Source organism: Betta splendens, chromosome 7 (genome assembly GCF_900634795.4).
Source record: "Betta splendens chromosome 7, fBetSpl5.4, whole genome shotgun sequence".
Classification (NCBI taxonomy): Eukaryota; Metazoa; Chordata; class Actinopteri; order Anabantiformes; family Osphronemidae; genus Betta; species Betta splendens.
The window spans coordinates 14985579-15005562 of NC_040887.2; the positions used below are offsets into that span (position 1 = coordinate 14985579).

At 48.8% G+C, this 19984-nt stretch overlaps 1 long non-coding RNA gene across 2 annotated transcripts in view; it reads right to left on the reverse strand.

The window, feature by feature from the left end:
* Positions 1–1090: 1090 nt before the first annotated feature.
* Positions 1091–19984, reverse strand: part of LOC114859328 (uncharacterized) — a 68649-nt gene continuing 49755 nt past the window's right edge. For both annotated transcript variants that reach the window (XR_003786499.3, XR_003786498.3), the window contains one exon: positions 1091–2008. This is a non-coding gene — a long non-coding RNA (uncharacterized LOC114859328). The remainder of the gene's footprint in view (positions 2009–19984) is intronic.

Consider the following 19984-nt stretch of genomic DNA (forward strand, 5'->3'; position numbering starts at 1 on the left):
TGACCTCTGACCCCTCCCTCCGGCTCCGCTGTCAGGCTGAAAACGCCACTTTGTACTGTAAGCAAGGGATCTGAAACAGGTACTTGAAAGTCTCGCAGCGTTTGCACCGATTTCCTCGCGTTAGTTCTCGCAGACAGGCGAGTGGTGAAACTCCAGCAGTGCACACGCTACAATCATACACTATGATTTATTCCCTGAGTCTAAATGTGCAGCAGTCACGGCCCCAACAAAAGCCACAGTGAAATTGTTTATGGAAGCTCCTCGTGGATGAAATCCTTTTGTTCAGCTGAGGAGACGTATTTGTGTGGGGGTGAGAGAACAAACTCTCATTGTTTGCCTTCCTGCATGCATGTAATGTATATTCAGGCGTGCTAGCATGCGTTTGTGTGTTCACGGATTCGTGTTTACACAGCTGTCAGATATTGAGCCATGGCATAAGATGTATTGTTTTTGCTGCCGTGCCTCCCTTTCTAAATGAGAGATGCTGTGATATGAAGCCAATTGTGCAGCCAGATTACAGCAGCGAGAGCAAGAAAACGCTTCCTCTAGTCAAACATTCATCATCATCACAGACACGGCTTCTAATTATAAGGCTTTAAAAGCTGCCGAGTTACAAACAAACTCTCGCTGTCCGCTTTCACAGACAGAAAAGGTGTTAACCACAAATCCCACTGACCCCAGGGCCTAATTTTAGAGGATATGCTCAGTGTTTATCATTCATTCTTCTTATCATCTCTGTGGATTTGGGTTGAGCCACATATACGGCTTGACGGTCTCCTGAGAGACTGATGCATAGGAGAGAGAGGCGCAGGAGACGCAAGATAAGGAAGAAGAGCCAAAGGCCAAAACACTTGAGAAGTGAACAACAATCCATCGTAAAGGCCGTTTACATGCGTTCTAGAAAGTGGAAAAGAAGAAGACAGAACACTGTGACTCCTAACACCAGCAGTGCATGACACATCACAGACTGATGAGGGCAGGTCCAGCCGTCGCTCCTGGGGTTTTGAAATCTTAGTGGGTTTGCAGTGAACCTAGTTGCACAACTGCTACTAGTGGTACATGAGAAACAGACTGGGGCGGAACAAAGAACCAGAAGCATCAATTTAATGGGCCGAACAAACCTCCACATATTCTCTGACACGTTGACTAATTAACAGCAATATCTGTATAAATGACGCGACTCTGCTTAACGGTCACTGAGAGGTTTCATGTTCATGGGACACATGGGATGGAACCAGCAGCCAGTGGAACAGAAGAGTAAAGGGGAGTCAAGGCAAAGCGGGCAAGAAGGTGCAAATACTCTAGAGCCGTGAGACGTGCAGAGGAGTGGCGAAGTCGGAACCGAACCACGGTAATTAACAGTCACCAGCAGAACAGACAATGAAAACAATGGGGAAGCAATCGGTGGCTTCAACGCTAACTCCTCCCTCCTTCCTGCCCCTGAACTCACCGGGGGAAAGGGAAGGAAGCCTTTGTGTGTGAGCGCCGCCTTATTGGCTCTGCGCAGTGAACATTCAAGTGAAGACACATCTAAGTGCTTCTAAAGTGACTTGAGCAAATAATACATTCTTATCTGAAGAGGTCTGGACTCCACTTGAACTACGATCATGTAGAGAAAACAAGGTTCTAAGAACTAAAGCCTTGGTTCATTTAGCAGACATGTTCATACACGATTCTACTGTGATGTGAAGAACAGACCAACGATGGTGGACACTGTACTGGAGAGCTACAGTTGGCTGCTATTTAGAGCTGTTTTGTAGCCCAGTGTTGCCTGAATCAGCTCTTAGTGGCTGCAGCCCAGCTTTATCTGCTGTACATCATGAGCAAAACCCATTACGCTGCTTGGACCCAGCGGGAATGTCGTCCTCCTCCTTGGGTTCACAGCAAATCGACCCGGTGGCATCGTTCCCCTGTAGATGGACTCCTCAGTGATTCGGAGCTTCGCAGGTTGGACTCTCAGGCGCATATTTTCCAAGAGCAAGCTGCCTGAGTCAACAGCTGCCTCCACCTGCAAAACATCAGGACGTGATGTTATTTCTGGCCACAGAAGCCGGGCTTGAAGACTTGCCTTTGCTTTGAGGTGCTGCGTTGAGGCAAAGGTCAGAGGTGACGTTTCTGCATCTCCCAGTATCTATGTACAACCTCTGGTGCCTCTGCCGTCTCAGTCGCCTCCTACCCCACCCAGCATCCTGCTACTTCACACACATTAAACAAAGAGCTCCTTATGTGCCTCATTCACCCAGAGGTGGGTTTTCACATCCCTAAATTCATACCTGCTTTTTTAACCAAAACCCTGTTGTTATCATTTGCTAGTGAGAAAGCAGAGGTTTCCTCACACCTAGTGACTTTTAGTTCCAATGCTACATCACACACACAAGCTTAAATGTATGTTTTGTGGCCTCATCCAGGACAAACCACTCATCTGCTATCTAGACAGACGTCTTTCTGTGTTAATCCAGTCACTACACAGGAGAAACACTGAAATGATATGAATGTGCTAGTTAAAAAGTGATGAGAGGCCACAGCCACACTCTGGCGGTAGGTAAATATATGGGAAGCTGCTGCTGAACTGCAGTGGATTTCCCACAGAGTAAGAGGAACTGGATTAAGGGCAAAAGTAGATTAGTGTTGGGAGATGGAACAACGTTTGACGGCGAGGTCAGAGGCAGTCGAGCCCGTCTTGTTGAGTGGAACTTTAAATTGAACTCGGCCGCACGCTGGTGAAAGGAGGAGAGTCTCTCAACACGAGCTGAACCACGTTGATTCCTGCTAAAATGTGGTCAAATCCGCAGATGCAGATACGAAATCGGCTTCAACCGCTGCAGCAAATTCAGTCACCAGCGGAGGCAGATCCGCGAGATGAGAGGCAGAGAGGAGCCGGCGCTCGCCGAGGAACAGATAAGAGGATAGAAACAGATGGAGCGATGGGCAGAGCGACGGGGAGACGGGGGGGCTTTTGATTCCAGGCGACTCACATGGGAGAGCTTTGCTTCAAAGCCTGGTGGTCTGTCTGCAGCTGCTGCTCTCGCACATCAGCGGCGAGCGGCCGTCGCCTGCTGTTTGCGTACAGTCTGCTGCCCGAAGTCTCCAGCCGCCGAGCGTGAGTCTGGCATCGGTGGAGGAGCGATGATTCACCAGCGGTCGGGACAGCGTCGGCACCGGAGCCGCAGATGCTCAAGTGTGTGGCGTGAATTAACAGGTCCGACCAACCACGAGTGAGGACGAGAGAGACTGCGCGGCTCTCGCATCAGCACCACCGCTGCCTGTGACCTCAGGCCTTTGTATTATGGGGCCACATCCCAACACGCAGCTCATCATCAGACATTTGCATGTCAGCACTGGCAGCGTTTCAATGAAGGTGTAGTGGTGTAAAATGTGTGATTCTTCTGTCAATGAGCATGACGATGAACAGGAGGCAGTTATTTAGTTCCTGAGCAGCCGACGAGGACAGCATTGTCCTCAGAGGAGCGCCGCTACCCACAGGCTCACAGCAGGACCGCTGCTGCAGCTTCCTGCAGATGTGGAGAGGACGCGTGGCTTCGCGCAGCAGTGATTCAGATGCTCGCTTCAAAGGCATCTACCGTCAGATGTGGCTTTGGCTCGTTTCTGACGCTCGCTTCACTTGGTTGTCGTCCTCCTCCACTGTCTTGTCTCCTCTCGCCCTCGCTTCACCCTGCTGGACTTGTTATTTTTTTTGTGTTCTTCGTGCTCTCCGGCTGAGATCCGCCGTCTCTGGGGCCGTTCCACTGAATTGTGGGTCAGACAAAACGGGACTGGGCTACTTCTGTTACAAAGCCCTGCTGGGTACGGCCCAGCGCCATCGCATGGCTCGACTGTCAGTTTCTCTCTCAGCGCTCAGTGGGACCAGATGGACACACTGCAAAAAGATGGTAAAGCCAGCAAAAGATTTTTACTTTGTGCTCAGATTCCCCCAAAGTGCATCAGTGGGCGATTTACACCGTCCCAGCGATCAGCTGCGTTCATTATAAACCCTTGTAACAGACAATGTGCAGATGCTGGAGCTCAACTGGACGTTGCGCCAGTCCAAGAATCTCCCCCATTCACCTAATGGTTTGCAGCTGCCTTTAGGATTTCAGATCGCTCATAGCTGCAGAGCTGGAATAACAAGGACCAGGTTTGCTGTCGTCACAAAAAAAAAGGAATCAAAAGCAAACCGACCTCAGCTTCGTTAAATATGTTCACGTGGAAAATCTCATTACAAGAAACAAGGGAAACCTGAAGCACTGCATTTGTTCCTTCCCACACGTCTGCTAATTTATCAATCTGTAACCTGGTCTAACCAGGTTCAGCCTCTAGTCTCTCTCTTTGACAGACTAGTGCAAAGGAGGCTAAACCCAGTTTTGAGCTTCATAAAACATAATCACTAAAACACACAGAGCTGCTGCAGCTTCGAACAGGTTTCCTGCCGAGAGATTTATCACATTGTCTCATAAATGAACACGGACTAAGTGGAATCTGTTTATGTAAAATAGGATTTGCGAGTACAGGGAGATTCACAGGAAACAACTCTGTATGTTAATTCCCGTGCATCTTTTGCAGCGTGTGAAGCGATGGCCTGCACGCTTCCCCTCTCCCCCCGGGCTTCGCCTGGGGCCGACCTGGAAGCCGCGCGCGTCTCCTGCGTTCGAACCCTTCGCGGCATCTGCGTTTGGACGTCATGAGCGGAGCCGTCGGCGAGCCAGCGCTCCCTCAGGCTCTGGGCCGGCTGAGGGTCATTCACTGTGCCCCGCGATGCTCAGAGCTTCTGCTCCTCTCGGTCACAAGCGACCGCCCCCGCCCCCTCCGTCCGTCCGTCCCTCCCCATGTCTTCTTGGAGCACTTCCAGCCTCCAGGCATGGAGCCTGTGATGAGCGGGGGGAGGGAGAGTGAGGGGGTTGGATGGATAGACTGGCTCGGATCCAGGCGCTAGCACTGGAGGAGGAGGAGGAGGAGAGACGCTGTGTTTGTTTCTGAGCCTCTGTTGAGGGCGAGCGAGAGGCACGGTGGACGGACGAGAAGCCAGCGGAGGGCAGTCGCTGATGCAACTCCACTGCCGGCGGCTGGAATGCATATGTTCAACTTACAATGTTTACAGTATGTTCGGTCACACACACTTAGCAAATAAGACAGAACGACTTTATATCACGGTACTGTTAACAACGTCCAAACTTTCACATATTTGCATAAACAAGGCTTGATAAGCACAGTTTGTCCGTCAGCCCCGATCTCCATCACGTCCAGCAGAACGTGGCAGGAGACAGAGGTGGACGCTGAGGATCGGGCCGTCGTCCACCTCTGCCTGCTGCACTCCAACAGAAAGCCCCCTTTCACGTTCTCTGCGAGCCGTGCAGCACCGACGCCGTCTCTACAGGTGCTCAAATGTTATTTTCTCAGGGCCGTTTTCCAGACAAATGCTCACAGGCTGCATTTCAGCCAAAACTCTCTCTGTGCCTCATGATAGTGCCAAGATGTGTGCGCCGTTTCAGGGAGGAGTGAAGCTCACAGCGTTCGCAGACCCACATCTCTCGAGGGCTCCAGGTACGACGGCTGAGAGGCAGGACGAAAATGGAAGAAAATTGCTGTATTGCTATTTGTGTTGGAGAAACAAGAGCGATAAAAAAAGGCTCCACGGTCTTAAAAAGGAGAATAAATCAACATGATGGCAAAATGGTTGAGCCACATCGCTCTGGCTTTTTTGTTGTGTTCACCCCGTCTGTCTCTGCTGGTGAGCTCCACCTACGTGCTGCAGAGACAAATCAAAGGAATAGCGGGAGAAAGATATAGAGAGACATCTGTTGGCTGCTCCCGCCCCCCCCCCTTCACACACACACACACACAGCCCCCACGCACCCACTACAACAAACACGTCTCTGCACAGTGTCTGCGCGGCTGCACTGGCAAAGAAACAGGGCTTCACCAGAGACAGTCCCCGACCGACAATACGTACGAGACTGGGTTTTTTTACGGCACATCAAATATGACCCATCTTTAAAGTCACATTTATTTGCTGATTTTCGCACAGAATCTGTGTTTGTTGAGGATCGGCTGCTGAAGTAAGAGGTCTGGCAATGCTGCTCGTAGCTGGTTAACTGCTGGACGAGAAACGATGCAAACAACCAAGAGCTGAAAACAAAGCGTGCGCGCTGTGACTCATTGCTTCTTCCTGTGCAGCTGGTGAAGACTTAAAAAGTTCTGCACCAAATCTCGCCAAAGCAGTAACGTCCGTCTCCTGACGGAGGCTTCGTAGAGTTGGAGACAGAAACACAGATAAACATGAACCTCCAGCATCACGGGGGCCCCGACTCGCCTTCCTCCGTACACCGGAAACAGCAGATAAGTGCCGACGTCGGGCGTTTGACACCCCACTGAACTGAACTTCCCCCGATTCGCAAATCTCTGAATTCAATCTAATCTCAACAAGGCAGGTTTTCAGTCAGAGGCCACCTTTCAGATCTCTGCACGCACAGAAATGTCCTGAAATCTTTAAATGTGACATGCACTGTGCAAAGTCAGTGAGAAGCTGGAGCTGCATTAAAAAACGCAGCCATTAGAATTAAAAATACCAAAAGACGTCTCTCCACAAAGCAGGTTATGAGCTCCACTTTTTAAAGGCATCATTTGGAGCCACTGATTTAATTCATGAGACCTAAACACTTCCCAGTGCAAGTGCAAACAAACATTGAAGCGGCTCAGCGTGTGATCTGACTGGAGATTAAGTCTGTCCATACAGCGGAGGGCTTGGCTTCTTTTCTTGTTAAAGAGAACAAAGTGTACACGCTTGTCTCCTCGGCAAACAGGGGCACAAAAGGAAGGGCCGGCCCGGCTGGAAAGAAAGACGCGCGAAGCGCCGGCGCTGCCCGGTTGTTCCATGCATGGCTGTCAGGGTCGTAGCTTGGCTGCTCATTAAAGGCTTCCTTTGAGACATCCTCTTGGAGGAAATCAAAGACATTCTGTGGTGGGGATCCAACTTGGGAGAGATCAAATGGAAATAAAAGAAACTTCACCTTTGCTTAAACATTTGGCCCACGTTGGGACAGTGGATCCGACGCCGCGCTGAGAAACGTTTTCCCCATGAAAGGTGAAGACAGACTGGACTGGAGATTCCTCCTGCGTTCGAGGCCTCAGCCGCGACCCCAGAGTTTGTGTGGTTGCAGACTGTGCGCAGCCCGTGATCTACAGCTCTGTCCTGGACCGTCGGCGCTGCCTGGTGCTGACACATCAAGCAAGTGAGGGGCTCACGCAGAGGAAAGAGAAGCAACGTGCTTCAACGGGACAGAAAGAATGAACTGTTCAGTGAGGGCTAATAGATGGAGTCAGATACAGTGTCTGCCCACGACATCCCCACTGGACCGCACACCGATTTCTAGGAAGCTAAGAGAGAAATCTGATTTCTGAAAATAATAAATCATCAGGATTACGGTTATGTAAAGCCCAAAAAGGGAGAAAATCCAATCAGACAATAAGAGAGGAACACGTAGAACAAAAGAGGTCCCTTTAAACTCTACGTGGGCTGAACGGGACAGGGGGAGACAGAGAACTGCAGAACCTGGAGCAACATATAGAGTGAAACGAGCTCTGCCTCCCCTTCATTCACCCCCCCCCTGTCCAATGGGGACTGGCCACTGACATCTCAGCATCTGAGGCACACACGCACACGCACGCATGCGCACGCGCACACACACACGCGCGCACACACACACAAACACACACACACACACACTGGACGCCTGGTACCACAGGACAGCTTGTTGCAGGCCTTGACGTGGGCGGAGGAGAGATAAGTGAGATCTGGCAATCAACACGCCGGAATGATAATTAGAATTTAGTTTTGCATATTGCGACTGACTCATCTCATGGAAACAAAATTTACATGTGCTTTTCTAGACATTCTCCGAGCGCTGGCAGCGCGCGGTGCGAGGCAGATGACATGCGCCGCGGCTCCGCACAGGCGAAGCTGCCCTCATACATAATTTCACGCGGTGATTAAGCAGCAGCCTCCTCCCTGAAAACCTCTCAGCAGGAGCAGGAAGCCCTGTTCCCCTCGCTCTGTGTCATGTTGCTCCCATGAACTCCTGGAGCATCTCAAGCAATTTATACTGAACGGTTAAAAAAAAAAAAAAAAAAAGCCGCTAAAGCTGATGTAGATCGGATACGTCCACCTTCCATCCTGTGCAGATGCAAGTCCTGCTGTAAGGAACCATGTAATTCTCAAAATTACAAAAAAACTTCACATGAAGCCAAACTTTAACAAGGCAAATAGATCGTTCCCACATCATTTAAATTAACAGCAATAAAACACTTGAGCGGGTTTTCCTTTCTACAGTTTAATGTGATAATAGAAAAACTGGCATAATTGCGACTGTCACGTCTGAGATATTATTACAACAGGAAGCGAAATTTATGTTGCCGGCAACTCCTCGGTCTCCGCGCTAAACGAAGACCATTATCGTTCCCTAACGAGACGCCGCGGTTTAACGAGCAGGACGTACGTCAGCGCTCGCAGGAGCTCAAAAGGAAAATATCAGCGATTAAGTGGCGCAAAAGACATTTACAGGCATTCTGTGTAAGCACTGGAAGACAGACAGCGACAAGAAGTAGGAAATGAAACGGCAAATAACAGAGTGCATTTACATTTTTAGTGCTGGAAAACCACTTGTGCTTCTTAGCTTCATTGCATGAACCAAAGCTTTAGCCAACACTTATTATTATTTCCTCCGTCTCCCTTTAAGTGGGGAACGTCTCCCTCTGCGTATATATCAGTTTGACACTGTAGTCCTACATAATCTTTCCAGAATGGCACAACAGGCAGTTAATCAAATTCAGTACAGCGCTCTCCGTGTGTGCGTGTGTGTGTGCGTGTGTGTGTGTGTGCGTGTGTGTGTACTCGACTTGTTAAGTGTGTCGCCTCATAGGGACCTGACTGGCATTTAGGCAGAATATTCCCACAAGCCAATGTGTAATTAATTAGCCTGCTGTTCACAGCCGCAGCATCCCAGCGCCGCCACCTCCTCCCCCTGCTTCCTGCCCAGTCCCCCCCGCCTCCCCCCTCCGTCTCAGGAGTTAAAATGGAGATAATCAGCTCCTCTGGGATCCCAGACACCAACACTCGCACACAGAGCCGCGTCGGATCCGTCTTCTTTCCCGCTAACTGACGCGGCGTGTTACGACAGTTTCGCCCCACACCTTTCCTCATCAGTGGCTTCTCCATCTGGACACCCAACAACAACACTGCACTGACATCAAACACAAAGACGCACACTGCAGGGCTTTTATAAATCCCATGAAAGCTCTAGACGGCTTGCGGAGGATCGGATCTGTGGACCTGTAGGACGGGTGGAGCTCGCGCCTTCCTCATTAACCTCATCATGGAACGCCGGCGCACGAGGCCTGGGAGTTCTGGCTCTATTGTTGCTCAAGGTGATGTCAGCGGATTGCTGACTACAAATCCCAGTTGCCTCGGAAGGAATTAGTCCTGGTCTCGCAGGAAGGGACGCTGATCCGGGCTTACTCGACGGGACAGATTAAAGCAAACGAGCTGAGGCTAAAGCAGGATAGAGGCCAGAGCTCACAGTGAAACCTGACAGCTTTATGCGCCCGCACCAGAGGGGAGCAGTGCCCACTCAGCATCGCTGCTGGTTCAAAGGGCGTTTATAGGGCTGTGGAAATACGCTTTGATACTCCACTTACTGTTAATGGCGTTCGGACGACTTCTGACTGACACTAAACATAACTCAGCGTCTGCTTCCAACACCCCTGACGTTCTGGTAGCTCTGATGCTAAAGCTCGGGCCTGATGGATTCAGTTTGTCACTGTAACCAAGTCGAATCAGCTGTTCCCGGGCAGATTGAAAGAGGGGGGCCTTGATGAAGAACGGGGATAGTGACGGGTCAACGTACTTACAGCCGCCGTCTTTACTCCCAGGAACAAACCACAGCACTGCGCTGGTGAGCATGCACGAATGGCCCTGCTCGTTCCTCCACATACTGTACCCCAGGCACTAGATGTGTGCCAGATGTGCTGTACGAACGCAAAACCTCACATCTGCAGCGACTGCAGAGCAAACAGAAGGAGCGTCACCCTGACAAACCAGATTTGTTCAGTAATACTGATCAGCCGTGAAAACTCCACTCAGGTTTATTTGGATTCTGTGAGATATGCTGCTAGCGTTACACGTTTTCCAGCTACAGATCTACAGGGGGCAGAGGGGGGCAGCTGCCCCTCTTTATTGGAAGGCTTGCCCCCCAGCTGTTCCCGACCTCCCGACCACGATCACACCAGTGGTTCACTCTCAAAAGCCTGGAGGCCTGGGAACTAGTAGATCTACCTGATATATATCTACATGGCTCTTGTAATGAAGATAAACACTCATATGAAGTGCTCCTGTAGCAGCTGAGAGAGATTCTACAGAGAGTCTACAAAAAAAAAAACACTGTGATCTTTATTCCTGCGTGTAAGAACTTCAGAACCAGAGAGATGGAGGGAATGGCAACTACTTTATGTTGATCCATTTATTAGATCTTGGTTTGTCAAATACCTCACTGACCGTGTTGCACAGAAACTGAGAATCTCCGCTCCTCTTATTGCCACCATGTATGTTTGCAGCATCTGATCTGTGCAGGATGTGATGCGACAATTATGAGTGGCTGTGGGCAGATTCAAAAAAACGGGTGAATCGGCCTAATAATTTGGCTGATTCATGCAACCTGGAGAGAGAGGGGGCGAGAGAGAGAGAGAGAGAGAGAGCGAGAGAGAGAGACAAAGCCAGTAGCAGATAAATGCAGTGTTCTCTCAGTTTACACAGAGCCACAGTCGATTTACCGTCGGCATAAACATAAATTACCTGGTTTTACACAACCTGTTTGCCCAGACTCAACATGGGAACGCCTCCTGAGTGCACATAAACCCGTCCACATCCCTCTACTACATTTCCTGTTGAACTCTGCTTTACCTGTCCTGGCTGGAGGCCGCAGCTCTGCATCAGTCCAGATGCTTCACAGACACAGACACAACGTTGTGCATCCAGGAACGTCATCCTGGTTCTGGGGCCACGCTCACCCTCAGCTTTTCCCGAAAACGAAGGAGTGTTACTGTATGTAGCGCACCTGCACGGCTTAATAACCAGACCCCCTTTAAAATTCCAACCTAGACTTCTGGTTCCTCTACTGCTCAAATACACATGAATGCTGCAACCTGGTTTACAGTGTTCCAGGATGAAAAGGCACCAGAACTCTGTTTGGTGTCTGCAACTAATTATTGACCGTTTTAAATAATCCATGAAGCCAATCTGGGCCCAACGTATCGTCCCCCTGCTGCGCTAATAGCTGCACATACGAATGAAGCGCCAGCGTTGTCAGCGTCTCACCTCCACACCTCCTCATACTGACCTTGAGTCACCCAATAGTGAGACGATCTAACGCAGCGCCCGGAGCTACGGTAGAAAACACAAGCGCGGTGTTTGCGAAGCGCCGCTGTGTGACTGCTCACGGGGGCCTCATGTGCATGTGCATGTATGTTCTTGCACAAGTCTACGTTCCCTCCCCTCCGCTGGCACGGCTACAATTTTGAATTCCCGACCAGAGGCTTTTTAAGAGCACGACAGCTCGAGCAGGCGAGATGAAAGCAGCGATCTCGTTCCTCCCTCCATAATTCTAGCCTTTTTTGTCCCGTATATTTCATTACAGGGAGCTGGGGAGCTGCATCTAGTTATTTGTGTCCTGTGGCCGGATACATGTGCACAGAGGGAACCAATTTGTGTGGGAGGCGTATCAGGACAAAGAGGGTGACTGATTTCAGATCAGCCAGCCTGCAATGTCAGAGCGAGCGGCGGCCTCTTACTATCATTGTTTGGCTGAGGGGTGTGGTCACTTGTGTGTAAGAGCAGTCACGGTTGCACAGCAGCTGACATTTAGGAAACATTAGGTCGTAAAGCTGCTGAGATTTAGACTGAGACGGAGGGGTTTTACAGTATGTCAAGTGTGTAAGTTTGGAACTATAAAGGTGATCATACTGTATCTCATGCACAAAGCAAACACATAACAGGGTTATAAAATGGGCCGAGCATCCCTTTAAGGCCACAGGGTTGAGTTCATTTAGAGAATTCTGAAGGTCACTGCTGCACCTGATACCTTTGAAACAAATCATGTCTGATAAAACAAGGCAAAGCAAAAAAAAAAGAAAAAAAAGAGTAGCAGGAATAGCCTAAAATTATGTATGTGAGCAACCGAGAAAGAGAAGCTTGAGGTTGGCAGAACCACGGCAGATGGAGAGAAGACAGAGGATGGGAAGAGCGAGGTTAGTCATCAAAGCTCGCTCTGCCCACATCTAATGGACTCATTTTATTCTTTCAGAGGCCGTCTCCAACAGCCTCACGCACTCAACGCCAAAAACACTGATTGTCTGATTGCAGACTTTGAGATATCATTAGAAGAAGAAGAAGAAGAAGAAGAAGAAGAAGAAGAAGAAGAAGAAGAAGAAGAAGAAGAAGAAGAAGAAGAAGAAGAGGAGAAACCTTTAATATTGTCTCTAACAACAGCACATAAACTACTGTATCTTTCTATGTGTGTTTGTGTGGGTCTAAAGTTGATATTACTTCGAAAACCTGCAATCCAATTTATACTTTAGTTATATTTGTATATACTGTACCACTAAACACATTGGACTTCATCAGTGACACCTGAGTCATGACTCCAAGCAGCAGTTGTGGCCGCTGACAGGGTGCTACCGAGTCTCAAGGTGCTTCATTGAGATGCTTTGACCACGTCATGGGCTCTGGCTGTTTAGGTTGAAGCTGTCAGGGAGGAGATGATTCTGCTATAAGTTACTAGGACTGAAGTGAGGCCCCATGTTTAAAATAAAGGAGGGCCTTCAACATTAGAACAGCCTTCTGATATAACACACTCCACATACTCGAAGTACAAAGTAGAAGGAAATACTGGCTTTAAACTACCCCTCAATATATTCCTTATGCTGCATTTTTACTTGATGAAGTATGTCACACAGGAGGTTTTGTGTGTTTGTGCTTTATTTTCATAATGTGGACGAGTAGGCAGAACATTTCTGAGCCGCCCACACCAGGATGACCACACCGAGCCTGGTACCGTGGGCCACCACAGCCGCCGCCGCCACCACCACTCACCACCTCCCCAGCATCATCTGCTGCTGCTGCCATACTGTGGCAGCAGGAAGCAGCACGAGCCAAGCGCTGATTCAGTGCGACTGGTACGACGCTGAGCCCACCAGGCCCACATGGAGCGGGACGGCCCGCTGTCGGCTCCGTGTGTCAGGAGGCGGATCACAAAATTAGGCCCTCCGCTATTCAATGAAGTCGTTTACAACAATAGACACAGTGAGGAGGAAATGTCGACCCCTCGCATTCAGAAATCTAAGCCTCTGAACAATGGCCAAAATATCCCCCTCTATCTTTATGAATCGAATCCCTGCACAGGGATCCTATTGTTAGCAGCAGCTGAACAACCAAAGCGTGGCCGCTGTATTTGGCACATCCTGTCATGTTCCCCTGTCGGGTGCAGGTTTCTGTCGCCTCCTCTCCCTGAATAGATGGAGAGATTGGCCCCTAGACACCAGAGCATCCTGCCTGCACAGCAAGAATGTAAACAGGCCCACATGTTGTGTCTAGCGCACGCGGCCTGGGTTTCATAATCTCAGCTGTATGTGTCATGGTAAATGGGGCTGAATGTGGGGGAAAACAGCTCTGAGGCAACAAAAACACCAAAACAAAAAAAACTGTACGTCCAGGTAGAATGAAATAACTTAAAATCAATCCTTATATTTACTGTTCCTTGAGTTGAGGTAGTACCCAGTACTATCTTCCAGGACTTTTCACTTTCTAACTCTCCTTATCTCCTTGCCGATGGAGGCAATTATCTGCGTTGCCACGGCTTTGTAATTCATTCATGAAGCTTTCATCCCTGGCTTTCTTCTGGTGATGAGGACAGCGTCATCCTCTCCAGTTTAATTAGTGCTAGCAGTGCTCGCTCGCTTTGAGGCCCCCTCTGTAAAACAGCCCGGAAATCTCCCCCTCCACTCCGACCTCAGCCCCATTCCAAGGTAATTCAAGTGGACCCGAGATGCAGGAGCCGTGTTTGCGGCATCCATCACCTGCTGAGGACGACGCTCCCTCGTCTCGTTTCAGCAGCTCTCCCCTGGGTGTTAGCGATGGGAGTCTGGAGTCAACATTTGAGAAATCCGCCTAATTTCCACACGCGTTTGGTTCAACTCTGTTGATACATAATTGATATGCAAGTTTGAGTTACCATTTCAAACCCGTATGGCCCCTAGAGGCACTTTTCTTAGATCTAATACCGCATCAAGCGTATCATAGTGAGCCATCATGTTATGTGATTCTCTGTAGAGAGTTATTACAGTCTGATTTATTTTGGTTTATTATCAGAGTTCAATATATCTCTGGCAGTCTGACACTTTACAACTTATTTGCTGAAGGTTTTTTATGACAGCTGAGATGAACTAAATACTAAAAAAAAAACTCTCTCTAAATAAAAAATCTGACTGGGTTTTTCTGGGGGAGCTTACAGTAACAGTGCCACGCTCCATCCAGTCAAACACCGACAGCATCTAGTTTTTTGATATCTGGTCTTACTGTAGTTTTGATCGTGGAAAGACTGAAGCCCTGCTTGTCAGATTGTCAGTCCTGGGCGCTATACGAGTTCCGTCCACATCCTGCATCTACCGTCAGCCCGTTTGCTGAATGTAGGCTACATCAACTGAATAAATATCAACATAATCATCAAAAGCGAATCTGTGCTCACAGTCGAGCTGCACAGATATTGAGCTTTTAGCCGAGCGATAATCCCAACAACATCCCTGCAAATTACAAAAAATACTGAGCTCAAATACATTTTAGGTTTGAGCAGTAAAATGTATTCACAGTCCATAGAGCCTCTGCTGTCAGTCATTTAATCTGTCTGTGTAACGGCACATCACCTTACTCTGCAAAGAACTGAATCCTTACGTCAAACTAATGAACATTTGCTTCATGAAATCACTGTTTCGTCCCCCAGCCACAGTATAATTCATTACTACATTACAGGAGAGGAGACAGCGTGAAACATGAAACAACATGGGGAGGTCAGCTTTGATTTACCTGTATACTCATCAGAAAGGTTATAAAAATTAGGTTTCATCATAAACCACGGTAAAGGCATCAGTAAGAGCAGTTTATGGTCTGGGCTGCACAGCTGTTCCATTACAGTACACCTCAGCAGAGCCAGTCTGAATAGAGGAAGGCATTAAAGGGCCAACTCCCTGCTTGAAATGAGCCCTGAGAACACTGAGAGGCGCATAAGGAAAGCGTGTGTAAGCATTACAGAGTGACGGAGAGTTGCTCTTCACATTGAGATGGATGAGTCTGACAATAAGGCCAATCAAGAGGCCTCGACCTTGGAAGAAAAGGCGATAGTGATGGGGATAATTGTGTATCAGAAAAAAAAAACAGGTGTGAAGAGGAACTAGAACATGGCAGAAGATGATGTGGCTCTTAAAAGTTGGACCACCTTTAATCTGGTGACAGAAAGTCTCTCTTTAAAGTAACTTCTCTTCAACATTTGTGTGTGTGTGTGCGTTCATGCACTGGCTGACTGCGTGTTCCCCGCTGACTTCACCTCTGCAGCGTGTGCTGCCAGCAGCTGAAACACAAGCCAGCGCGTGCAGCGGGGGGAAATGAAGCCCGCATTTTCCGCTCTGCCCGTGCTCTGCGTATCCACCTCTCCCCTGCTGTGCCACATTTAGATAAATCTGATGCCCACTTTCCAGAACTGCGCTGCCAGAAACAGAACCTGAGTCATTTAAAGCCGGCAGCAGAACAGGCTGGAAGCTTTTAAACCGAGGGAGGTTGGAGCTGCAGCGGCGCTGAAAGGACCCGTTTGAACAGCGTGTGAGCAGTGGGGATAAGCGTCCAAAGGCCTGTTTGGGGATTGGGACTTGGTTTGGGCGGTCGTGGATTGGTCCTGTGTTAGGGCGGATCCGCGCATTTAGCTGTGATGATTAGGGGAAAGTGTTCTCATGATAAAGGGCTGGTTTCTTGCTGTAAATGACAGGATCATGTAAAAGTGAAATCAGATCACAGATAATGACATCCTATATAGTCGGCAACAATAAAGAACATTATTTTTGCCTAAACTGCCCTATTAATGATTGCATTTACATGGCTCTAAATGCTCTTCACCTGTTGGATGAGGCTCCAACATGATCATGTTTGACCCCAGTGCATTCTGGGAATGTGCAGACGTCTGCTCTTAGACTTATGGGGCTTCTGTCTAGGTGTTTTCTGAGGCTAATGCTTGTATTGTATATGGTCTGATTCGGCCTTTACTTCATTTGATGCTGCAGCAGAAGACGATCTGATGCCGACTGGACCTTCCAGTGAGTCCAGTCTGTGAGCAGACTGGACTCAGCATATTGCTTCAGAGGTCCCGTTCTGTCTTCATCAGCAGCCTGCTGTTGCGAAACAAAGTGCTCAGTGTAACAGAGAGCAGCTGGAGCACAAACGCGCCGGCAGGCAGCACTGGCTTTCAACTCGAGCGACCTCGGCTCGGAGGAGACGTGCCCGGTTCTGATTGCACGTTCACCCTCCACACAGCACACCTGACACCAAACAAGCCGCCCGTGTGAGGTGGAAAACGCCTCCTCAGCTGCGCTGATCAGCGTCTGTGGAATCAATGCTGCTGTTTGTACTAAAGAGCCCAAAAAACAACCAACAAGCAAATCTGCTGTTGGACCGTTCACTGAGCACATGAGAACTGAGAAGATCCTGGTTCTCGGCTCCTTATGGTATATTTTATTGTAATTCTGAGCAAGAGGGGAATCACCAATTTTGATGTTTTAACATGACTCTGTAACTGCAGGAACAACCATAAACACTTGTTACACAATGAATTTTATTATCTGTATAAAATAATAATGATTTATCACTGCTATAAAAAAACCTATTACAGCTATGATAACTGTAGCACTTCAATGTTTGCTACAGGTCTGGATGGCTTTTATCTCATTTAATTTTATGCTCAGACACATTTGATTACTTTTTAAAGGGAAAACTGTCCAAATAAATGTGATGTATAGCTTTAAGTTGATGCGAGCACATAACTCTGAGTGACTGATGCGTGTGTCTGGATGTGGTAACCCCCCAGCTGATGCCTAGAGCATGAATCTACAGTTACTCTATGTCTCACAGTTGCAGGTTACATCACCAGACCTGCTAGGTAGTGTTCACAACCACATGCTCGGAAACATTTGGTTTTGAAGGGTGAGTCAGTGTCTGGCCTGGCAGGTGATCCTATTAGTCTTACAGCCTCTGGACCACATCCGCGTGGAACGAGAAAAGGCATCCTCAAAGCACGTCGCCATCATGCCGTTGTGATTTCCCGATTTGACCGCGGCATTTGTGGGGAGTCTGAGGCCGAAGCCATCTGTGCTTCACGTCCAGCAATGTGTGCCAGAGAGCAGACGCGTCGTTTCATTCCAGACTCCTGACGACTCAAGGTAGCACGCCCTCGGGCCTCCTACGAGGTCCACATGCTTTAATGAAGCTGCAGTGTTAGGCAAAAACCTCAAACTAGGTAACTGATTGAAACAGGGTCACAAGAAAACGCTTACTCAGCTTCTCACATCATGGCTTCAACAAAACAACGTGGAGTCGTGGCTGCAGAGCAAACACAAAGTGGTAACATGACAACCGACGGTGTGGCAGGGACAGAGTGCATGAGATGGGGTATAAATACTGAGAGCAGCAGGGAAGGCACAGGTAAGAGTGGTGGGGTGATCAACTGGCAACAGGGATCAGAGCGGGGAAAAAAATGGAGGTGGGAGTGACTGGATACGAGAGGACATGGCTGCAGAGATTGTGTGAGACAAAGCCAGGGGTCAGGACAGAACACCCACTGAAAGCAATCCTTCACCATTGGCCTGCTGTGTAATGCAGGGGTGTCTTACTCTCCGTTCCCCAGAGCCTGCTGATCACCTTGATCAGGTGTGTTAAGTCAATCAGCAGCTGGATGAGCAGGGAGAGCTGGAAAAGCAGCAGGGACAGCGGCCCTCGAGGACCCAGGTTTGACACCCCTGCTGTAATACGTTTCATGGTGGTGTGACCTTTTTTCAAATGAAGCCTCGAATGAGTCGATAGCATCTTGCTAGGTCACTCTATTTCATCACCTCCCCTTCCTCAAACGCGTCTGCATCTGTGTTGTACAGTCGATTCTAAGACCAGATGTTGCTGAAACTGTCACTGGTGAAGGTCAAAGCAGGAGGAAAACAGGAACTGATGCAGCATTTCATTTTGTGAATGTCATCCTGCTTCACGTTTAAATCAGAGAGCAACGTTTAATTTTATCTAAGAAAGAAGCATATGCATTTAAGTACAGACAGACAGACAGACAGACAGACAGACAGACAGACAGACAGACAGACAGACAGACAGACAGACAGACAGACAGACAGACAGACAGACAGACACACACACACACACACACACACACACACACACACACACACACACACACACACACACACACACACACACACACACACACACACACCGTTTGCAGGTGCAGTCATGCACAGCAGCAGGGGCCTGTTTAGACAGCAGGACCAGGTGGACCCTGCACCCAGACTGCGCAGCTGGATGGGGGTTCATGCTTCATCCTCCGCCTCCCTGCACAGACACAGACACACACACACACACACACACACACACACACACACACACACACACACACACACACACACACACACACACACACACACACACACACACACACACACACACACACACACACACACACACCTAGGAGCTTACCCATTCCCACAATACACACTATGTCTGCCAGCTGACAAACCAGCTCAAATCTGCTCGCACACACACAACTGTAATTTGTACATATTTGCATCTACGGCGTCGTGGTGACATTAAAGCTGACAAAACGGCCTCGCAGCTCATGGGTGTGGGAGTGTGAACCTGCCTCGGTGCAGGTATTAAAGTATTACAGCTTGTTCTACAATACGCATCCTTGAGTTTAGTCTGTATAACTGAATCCCAGCTCGCCGTGTGCAGGGCAGACACTCACACATTCAATGCACTTTAATTAAAGCAACGTTTCAGCAGACAAGCTGGCTGATGACAGTTTCTTCTGGAGACCAGCTCCCTGCTGAAATGCTGCTTCATTTAACCGTATGGAATCTGTGGGGGCGCTTCCAGCTATTCCAGCTATGCAATTAATGCTACATTCATCTGTAAACCAGCTTGGCCGAATTCAAGGCCTGTGTGTCTCTGCTGCGTTGGCCATCGCTTCATGCAGTCACTAGGTTACAGTGTAGCTCATTGGAGCTGCATTAAATGAGCTGTGGCCCCTTAGGACCCCACCAAAGCGTCAAGGCCCAACCGGATCCCATGTGTCCACCAGGCACTGGACCTTCTCACAACTGACCCGAGGTAAAAATAGATAAAAACACATCTGGCTGCTCAGGGCGCCAAGCGGTGGCAGCAGACGCAGGAGCATTTCCATTCGATGCAGGTTTGTGTTGTATTATTTGCTTTCGGCCCAAGCAGATCTTGTATGTTTTCTGTTTTTCTTGTCCTCTGCTTCAGTGGCAGAAGCGTCTACATCAGGACCTTGGGATTTGTTTAGAGACTTGGTTGGAGTCTTACATTTCCCGCCTTGGGCTCATGATCCTTTGTCCTGTCTAACAAAGAGAGCTCCTTCCCTCCCATGGAAACGTGGCCTCTGCTTCTCTCACCTTCTCATTCTCTCTCATAATTCACAAAATATACAGCACAAACTGAAGAAGGTAGAGTACTGCACACATACAATACAGTACATGATGTAGAAAGCGTATACTGTATAGATTGTGCATTCATTAGGTACCACCTAGGGGTCATAGGTCACAGATATTTCAGTGTCTCACATTTTATATTGCTTGCATTCATCATTTTGTCAGATAAATCCTGACTGGA